At 42.0% G+C, this 7,832-nt stretch overlaps 1 pseudogene; it reads right to left on the reverse strand.

Moving 5' to 3' along the window:
* Window positions 1-7,477, reverse strand: part of LOC107709940 (uncharacterized) — a 7,746-nt pseudogene extending 269 nt beyond the window's left edge.
* Between the last annotated feature and the right edge of the window lie 355 nt (window positions 7,478-7,832).

Consider the following 7,832-nt stretch of genomic DNA (forward strand, 5'->3'; position numbering starts at 1 on the left):
AATAAATATATATATATATATATATATATATTTATATGTTAAATTATAAATTAATAATAAATTTAACCATTTATCGTATAATTAACAATTGCATTTATATTTTAATGGCTCCAACAATTGGAAAGCGTACCACTTTCACATGATCATCACCTGACAAAATATCTTACATCACTTTATTGAAACTCTGACATCACGTCACTTAAATGTATCTTTACTCCTTTTTCTGTAATTTTAACTGTCAGTAACTTTATTCATAAAGTTACATAACAACAACAACAGTAACTTTTAATGTAATGTTTTGTAGCGTCTGGACCAATCAAACACACAATTTTTCATTTGATTTAACAAATCAGTTATTCATTAGATTAACAAATCGTCTCAGTCTCCTCACCCAATAAACTGGATGCCAGGATGTCTGCAACGACACCAGGCCCCCCCTCTCTTCCACCATTTTAAAGAGCCTGTCGACCAATACTAAAAAAAAAAATACAAAAAAAAAATAAACAAATAAAATAAATCACTAAAAATAAGACCATGAATAATGCTTAATAAAAAAATCTGATTTTCTATTGCTATCTTCAAAAGTGACAATTCATGTGTTTCCGGTCACATATTCACACAATCTGTTTGTGAAATCTCATTTATAATCACGTCAGTTTTGTGTTTTGGGAGTAAGAGTAAAGATTAGCTGTAAGATTATGCCTTAATTAGGTCCATTATAGCCTGTTTGTCCTTTCTTGAATTATCTCACCAAAAGTTTGTGCAGGTGTAAGACATTTTGACCTTTGATTTATTTTTATGGCTCAGATTGATCATGTATTTTATTTTGGAAAGTCTCTCATCATCATTTACCATTCCTGTTGTTTTTTTCAGGTTTCATTATTTATCAGTTAACAATTATTTATAGCCAGTATGTTTGCCCTAACTTTGGTTAAGCATAAAATTTTTTGTTAAAAGTTTTGTTACTCTAAAAATCTAAAAAAAGAAAAGGAGGCAGAGGTGATACCACTGGTATTCCACAAGGCTCTGTATTCGGCCCACTTTTATTCTCCATTTGCAGCAAACACAACCACTTTATTCGGACATAAAGCCAAGAACTTTGGCGTCACACTGTCAATGTGCCAGTTTTACTTTTTTCAAACTTATTGCAATGGCACAGAGAAAGGTATGTAACAAGAGATCCTTTGTGTTACTGCACATAGAACGAGGACCACAGAATAGCATCTGAAGTCTCAATGAAGTTGTTTGCAAAATAATGACATGGCATGTTACTTCTTAAACAAAACAACATGACATGTTACTTCTTAATAAAAGTTACATTTTTACTTTTTATGCTATGTCATGGTTACATTTGTGTTACTTTTGTTCACACCATCAGCTATGCTTGCCTTGGACCATGTGATTATGTGACAACCGTATAAAGAGATGTTGCTTTTTCACTACTTTCAAAACGTGATCTGTTTATGTAATGTAACTTGTAACGCATTACTAATTACAGAAGAAAATTTGACGACCCGCTTGTGTAATGTAACTTCACTTGTGTGTCAGGGTCTCACCTCGTGCTGTTGGTCGTAGGAAGGGCTCAAATGTTCGACAGGCATTGATGAGCTCTTTTAGCTGTTTAGGACAGTCTGCTGGAAGTGGCTCCATGACCTTCTCTACACACACTTTTTGGTAGATCTGACTGGGGGTTGTACAGTCTAAAAGCAAGGCACAGAAAGTGTGTGGCACGTATTTAATAAAAATGTAAGTAATATTCAGGGCAAACACAAATATATGTAGGAGATTAACAACAGTCTGTCAAAACTGATAGTGGTGGTGATACACACCTTTAAAAGGAACATCTCGTGTTGCAATTTCCCACAAGACAATGCCAAAAATAAAAAGAGCATGTACAGTCAGTGTCCATCCATTATTTGAATAAGATATGCGTGTATGATATTTGAGTTTGACTGCCGTACCTGTAGATCTCACATGCCTTGCCGTAAGGATGGTTGATATTCTGAAGCTGTTGTGGAGAGTTGTAATGGAATAATATCACGCGTACTGTATACTTCCACCAACGTAATATCAATTTTCTCAATGAATAGTACTGCAGTCCTTATACATGCACTGGTTACTACACGTATTGATTACTGTAATGCTCTCCTCACTGGTCTCACCTTTTAAACTTAGGTAAAAACTTCAGTTGGTTCAGAACTCTGAAGCTTGTGTTCTTTCTAGAACTCCTCTTATCGAGCACATTTCCCCAGTTCCCTTTCGAAAGGGAACTCCACGCTGCGTCCTCTAGAGGGCGCTAAGGGAACGCCTCCAGCGTGACCGGTGTCTGAAGCATGAATGAAAAAACGACAATGAACTTGACATTGGCAGGCGGCAGCCTATGACTTAAACAATAAAGCGAGTGCGGGTATAAAAGCGCACCTGCGGAAAACGTCATCCTCTTCTTTGTCTTCAAGCCTTGTGTACGGAAGCACATGCGTTTGACTCACGAGGGATAAGGATGCGCTCACTGTTTGCATTCGCGGAACTACTAGAGCAGAGGTCTGTACTCGAGCCTCTCGAGGGGGTTGAACAAGCTTAATGCGATGCATTCGCGGCGGTTTCTGTTCTTGCCTGATTCTTGAGAGAATTTAGTGTTTGAACAGAGTGTGTTTGGCTCTCGACGGAGATTCACGGGGATTGTAGGCGGGGCATGGAAGGAATCTGACGAGTAGTGCTTTCTCTTTCAGAATTCCTTTTTTGTTTTTTATTTTCACAGAATAGGAACTGTGTATAATGTGAGATATCTACGTTATTGGTGAAGGAGGCTCCTGACTTGGTGTAATGACAAGTTTTTTGAGTTGTTAGGCTCTTGTTTGAGCCTCCTTTGAGCCTCCTCATCCTCTCAGCCCAGGTAAATATTTAGGTTGAGGAGAGAGTTATACTGAGCACTCTGCTCCCCAGTATTTTCATTTGCAGTTATGTCAGGGTTTTGAGGCTCTCTGTGAGCCTCCCTGATCAGCTGTTGATGACCCTGGTAGCTCCCCCTCCCTTTGAGGGTCGCTATGCTGAGATCACAGTTCCTAGTGCCCTTTCAGCAGAGCTCTGTGGCTGTTTAGGTTGTTAGGCTCTGGTGGGCCTCCTTGATAAGTCGCTCTTAGGTCAAGCTTTTGAGTACTCCCCTCACTTGAGGTCTTCGTACTGAGTACGCTGATCCATAAGGGTGGATGGTTGCACTCCCCTTGCTTTAGAGGGTTGGTATGTTGAGTGCTTGCTCCCTAGAGCTCTGTTCGGCACTTAGGAGCATGGTCAGTACTCCTAGCTTAGTACTCCAGCTTTGAGTCGTTAGGCAGTGTACTCCGCTCCCTAGAGCTCCGCTTAGACCGTACTATTAGCATATAGGCTTTATCGTGAGCCTCACTAACGGTGTCTAGCGTTGAGTGTGGTCAGGTCTCCTCTCGTTTAGAGTCGTTATGCTGAGACCTTCACTTTTTAGAGCTTCTGTATTAGGATTGAGTGTTGTTAGGCTTCCTCTTATTTAAGAGAGTCATTCTGCTGAAGCCTTCGCTCTCCAGAGCTCCGCTTAGGCAGTAATATGAGTTGTAGGCTCTTTCTTTTTGAGCCTCACTAACTGCCTCTGGCGTTGAGTGTAGCTAGGTCTCCTCTCGCTTTAGAGAGTCGTTATGCTGAGACCTCCACTCTTAAGAGTCCCCCTACCAGGGTTGAGCGTTGTTAGGTTTCCTCTCGTTTAAGAGAGTCGTCTTGCTGAAGCCTCCGCTCCCCGGAGCTCCGCTTAGGCAGTAATATGAGTTGTAGGCTCTTTCTTTTTGAGCCTCACTAACTGCCTCTGGCGTTGAGTGTAGCTAGGTCTCCTCTCGCTTTAGAGAGTCGTTATGCTGAGACCTCCACTCTTAAGAGTCCCCCTACCAGGGTTGAGCGTTGTTAGGTTTCCTCTCGTTTAAGAGAGTCGTCTTGCTGAAGCCTCCGCTCCCCGGAGCTCCGCTTAGGCAGTAATATGAGTTGTAGGCTCTTTCTTTTTGAGCCTCACTAACTGCCTCTGGCGTTGAGTGTAGCTAGGTCTCCTCTCGCTTTAGAGAGTCGTTATGCTGAGACCTCCACTCTTAAGAGTCCCCCTACCAGGGTTGAGCGTTGTTAGGTTTCCTCTCGTTTAAGAGAGTCGTCTTGCTGAAGCCTCCGCTCCCCGGAGCTCCGCTTAGGCAGTAATATGAGTTGTAGGCTCTTTCTTTTTGAGCCTCACTAACTGCCTCTGGCGTTGAGTGTAGCTAGGTCTCCTCTCGCTTTAGAGAGTCGTTATGCTGAGACCTCCACTCTTAAGAGTCCCCCTACCAGGGTTGAGCGTTGTTAGGTTTCCTCTCGTTTAAGAGAGTCGTCTTGCTGAAGCCTCCGCTCCCCGGAGCTCCGCTTAGGCAGTAATATGAGTTGTAGGCTCTTTCTTTTTGAGCCTCACTAACTGCCTCTGGCGTTGAGTGTAGCTAGGTCTCCTCTCGCTTTAGAGAGTCGTTATGCTGAGACCTCCACTCTTAAGAGTCCCCCTACCAGGGTTGAGCGTTGTTAGGTTTCCTCTCGTTTAAGAGAGTCGTCTTGCTGAAGCCTCCGCTCCCCGGAGCTCCGCTTAGGCAGTAATATGAGTTGTAGGCTCTTTCTTTTTGAGCCTCACTAACTGCCTCTGGCGTTGAGTGTAGCTAGGTCTCCTCTCGCTTTAGAGAGTCGTTATGCTGAGACCTCCACTCTTAAGAGTCCCCCTACCAGGGTTGAGCGTTGTTAGGTTTCCTCTCGTTTAAGAGAGTCGTCTTGCTGAAGCCTCCGCTCCCCGGAGCTCCGCTTAGGCAGTAATATGAGTTGTAGGCTCTTTCTTTTTGAGCCTCACTAACTGCCTCTGGCGTTGAGTGTAGCTAGGTCTCCTCTCGCTTTAGAGAGTCGTTATGCTGAGACCTCCACTCTTAAGAGTCCCCCTACCAGGGTTGAGCGTTGTTAGGTTTCCTCTCGTTTAAGAGAGTCGTCTTGCTGAAGCCTCCGCTCCCCGGAGCTCCGCTTAGGCAGTAATATGAGTTGTAGGCTCTTTCTTTTTGAGCCTCACTAACTGCCTCTGGCGTTGAGTGTAGCTAGGTCTCCTCTCGCTTTAGAGAGTCGTTATGCTGAGACCTCCACTCTTAAGAGTCCCCCTACCAGGGTTGAGCGTTGTTAGGTTTCCTCTCGTTTAAGAGAGTCGTCTTGCTGAAGCCTCCGCTCCCCGGAGCTCCGCTTAGGCAGTAATATGAGTTGTAGGCTCTTTCTTTTTGAGCCTCACTAACTGCCTCTGGCGTTGAGTGTAGCTAGGTCTCCTCTCACTTTAGGGAGTCGTTATGCTGAAGCCTCCGCTCCCCGGAGCTCCGCTTAGGCAGTAATATGAGTTGTAGGCTCTTTCTTTTTGAGCCTCACTAACTGCCTCTGGCGTTGAGTGTAGCTAGGTCTCCTCTCGCTTTAGAGAATCGTTATGCTGAGATCTCCACTCTTAAGAGCCCCTCAACTATGGTTGAGTGTTTTTAGGCTTCCTCTCGTTTAAGAGAGTCATTCTGCTGAAGCCTCCACTTTGGCTTTTATACCAGCACTCGCGTTATTGTTTACGTCATAGGCTGCAGCCTGCCAATGTCAAGGGCATTGTCGTTTTTTCATTCATGCTTCAGACACCGGTCACGCTGAAGGCGTTCCCCTAGCGCCCTCTAGAGGACGCAGCGTCTCGTTCCCTGTTCTCAGGGAACCATGGTTACATGAGTAACCTGAGACCTTCTTCAGCGACTGCACTGGCTTCTGGTGAAGTATTGTTTATTGGTTTTAATATTCTGCTTCTTATATTCAAGGCTATTAATAATCTCACTCCTCCATACCTTACTGATCTTCTTCATATTTATACCCCTTCACACTCACTCAGATCTTGACTCTCAATTTATCTTGTTTGCAATTATTGGCCTGACCACCATGGGAGCTAGAACTTTTAGTTATGCTGCCCCTTGTTTATGGAACTCTCTGTCTCTTGATATTCACAATAGTAATAGTCTCCTACTCCTACTTTTAAATCTCGCTGCAAGATTCACTTTTTAACCAGGCCTTTTTTTGATCTGATTTTTATTGAGCCTGTATTATAATGCACTTGTAACCTTTTTTTTTTTTTTTTTGGTTTTAAGGCAACCATGAGATAAGTGCATTAAAGCTAAAACAAATGTAATTTGAAAAATCTGCATTCTTATTTTGTGAAAAAAACTGTACATAATGGAAAGTATTACTCAGCATCATCGAATTAGGTAATTTTAGGCCATTTTTGTGAATCAGCAAATTATTCTAATTTATTTAATTTTCAATGTGCAGGGCTGTAATGATTAAGATATGTGCACTCACATGTATTCTAGTGTTAAGAAAATATGTTAATAATTTTTATACTTTTTATGGTTATACCACATTACATTAAAGTAAAATAAATTCAGGCCAATACATTTTTTTATTTTTTAAACCATATGAAACCAACATGAATACAAACAGTATTTTTAAGAACTTGGCACGTGTTTTAAAGTGGTGTTTTTAAAGCATTTTTTAAATTATTTTCTAAAAATATTTTTCTTTTTTGTGGACACTCTTATTTGTCATTGACCCATTTATCTGTACTTACATGATTCCAGGATCTCCTGCACATCTCTTTGAGTTTGGTCAGCTGTCTTTTGCATGGCGTCAACCATCGTGTTCGTTCCTTTGCTCTCCTGGGCTAAAGACTGGAGCACTATAGGAGACAAATTTATACTCTGTATACTCTGTAAATAATTTGTCTAAAGCAAGGGTGTCCAATCCTGCTCCTGGAGGGCACACATCCTGCAGAGTTTAGCTCCAACCAGCTACACTTCACTTTCCTGGAAGTTTCTAGTGAGTTTGAAGATTTTGATTTTCTGGTTCAGGTGTGTTTAATTAGGGTTGGAGCCCTCCAGGAACAGGTTTGGACAGCCCTGGTCTAAAGGTTCCAGTTGTTTCCTGGAAGTAGCCATTTTATTCTAATTCAAATCCATACATTTTACATTCTCGAAGTTCCAGAGATTCACTCTGCCTGTCCCCTTCATCTTCCTGCCGCCTCGTTGCTTCCTGAAACACTTTCTCTATACTCACTCTGTGCTCGACCTGAAGCGCTAGAGAAAGCAGCATCGTTTAGCCTCTCATTTAGGCAGCTGAACTCCTCGCCGAGGTCATACGCTTTGGCGAAACGTGTCAAATAGCTGAAGGAAGTGTATTTCTTCACTACCTTCTCTGCTGACTCCAGAGTGAGTTTAAGATTTTCAAGCCCATTTCTAACCTGTTCAGGCTCAGTCCCAAAGCCATGAACCTTCACGGTTTTCACCTGCTCAGCCAGAGTGAACACGCGGTGAGCCAAATGCCTCCAGTGCTTCTTGTTGGCCTTCACCTCCTCACACAGGCTGTACAGCTTTTCTGCGATGGCTAGGATTGGTTCTATGATGTCCATTGCAGCTGGGAATAAAAACAATAAAAAAATAAATATTTCTCAGATGAATTATCCTGAATGACTGAAGCATTATATTATATTATATTATATTTGATGCTGTTCAAAAAATTATCTAATTTTGAAAAATAAAATACGCTGTATTTAGCAAATGTTTAACCAGTAAAACATGAATACAAACCAATTTGTGAAACAAATAGAAAAGGTAACATACAAAAATATCAATATCAATCTCAGCCCTATTCAGACGGCAATTGTTTCTCATGTGGACGTCTGTAAAAATAAATTTACATGGCACCTCAGTGATAAAACTCAGGGAACGTGAGTTCCCTAATCGAGTTGGTCTCTTGACATTACG

The sequence above is a fragment of the Sinocyclocheilus rhinocerous genome, unplaced genomic scaffold (assembly GCF_001515625.1).
Source record: "Sinocyclocheilus rhinocerous isolate Xijiao unplaced genomic scaffold, SAMN03320098_v1.1 scaffold2792, whole genome shotgun sequence".
Taxonomy (NCBI): domain Eukaryota; kingdom Metazoa; phylum Chordata; class Actinopteri; order Cypriniformes; family Cyprinidae; genus Sinocyclocheilus; species Sinocyclocheilus rhinocerous.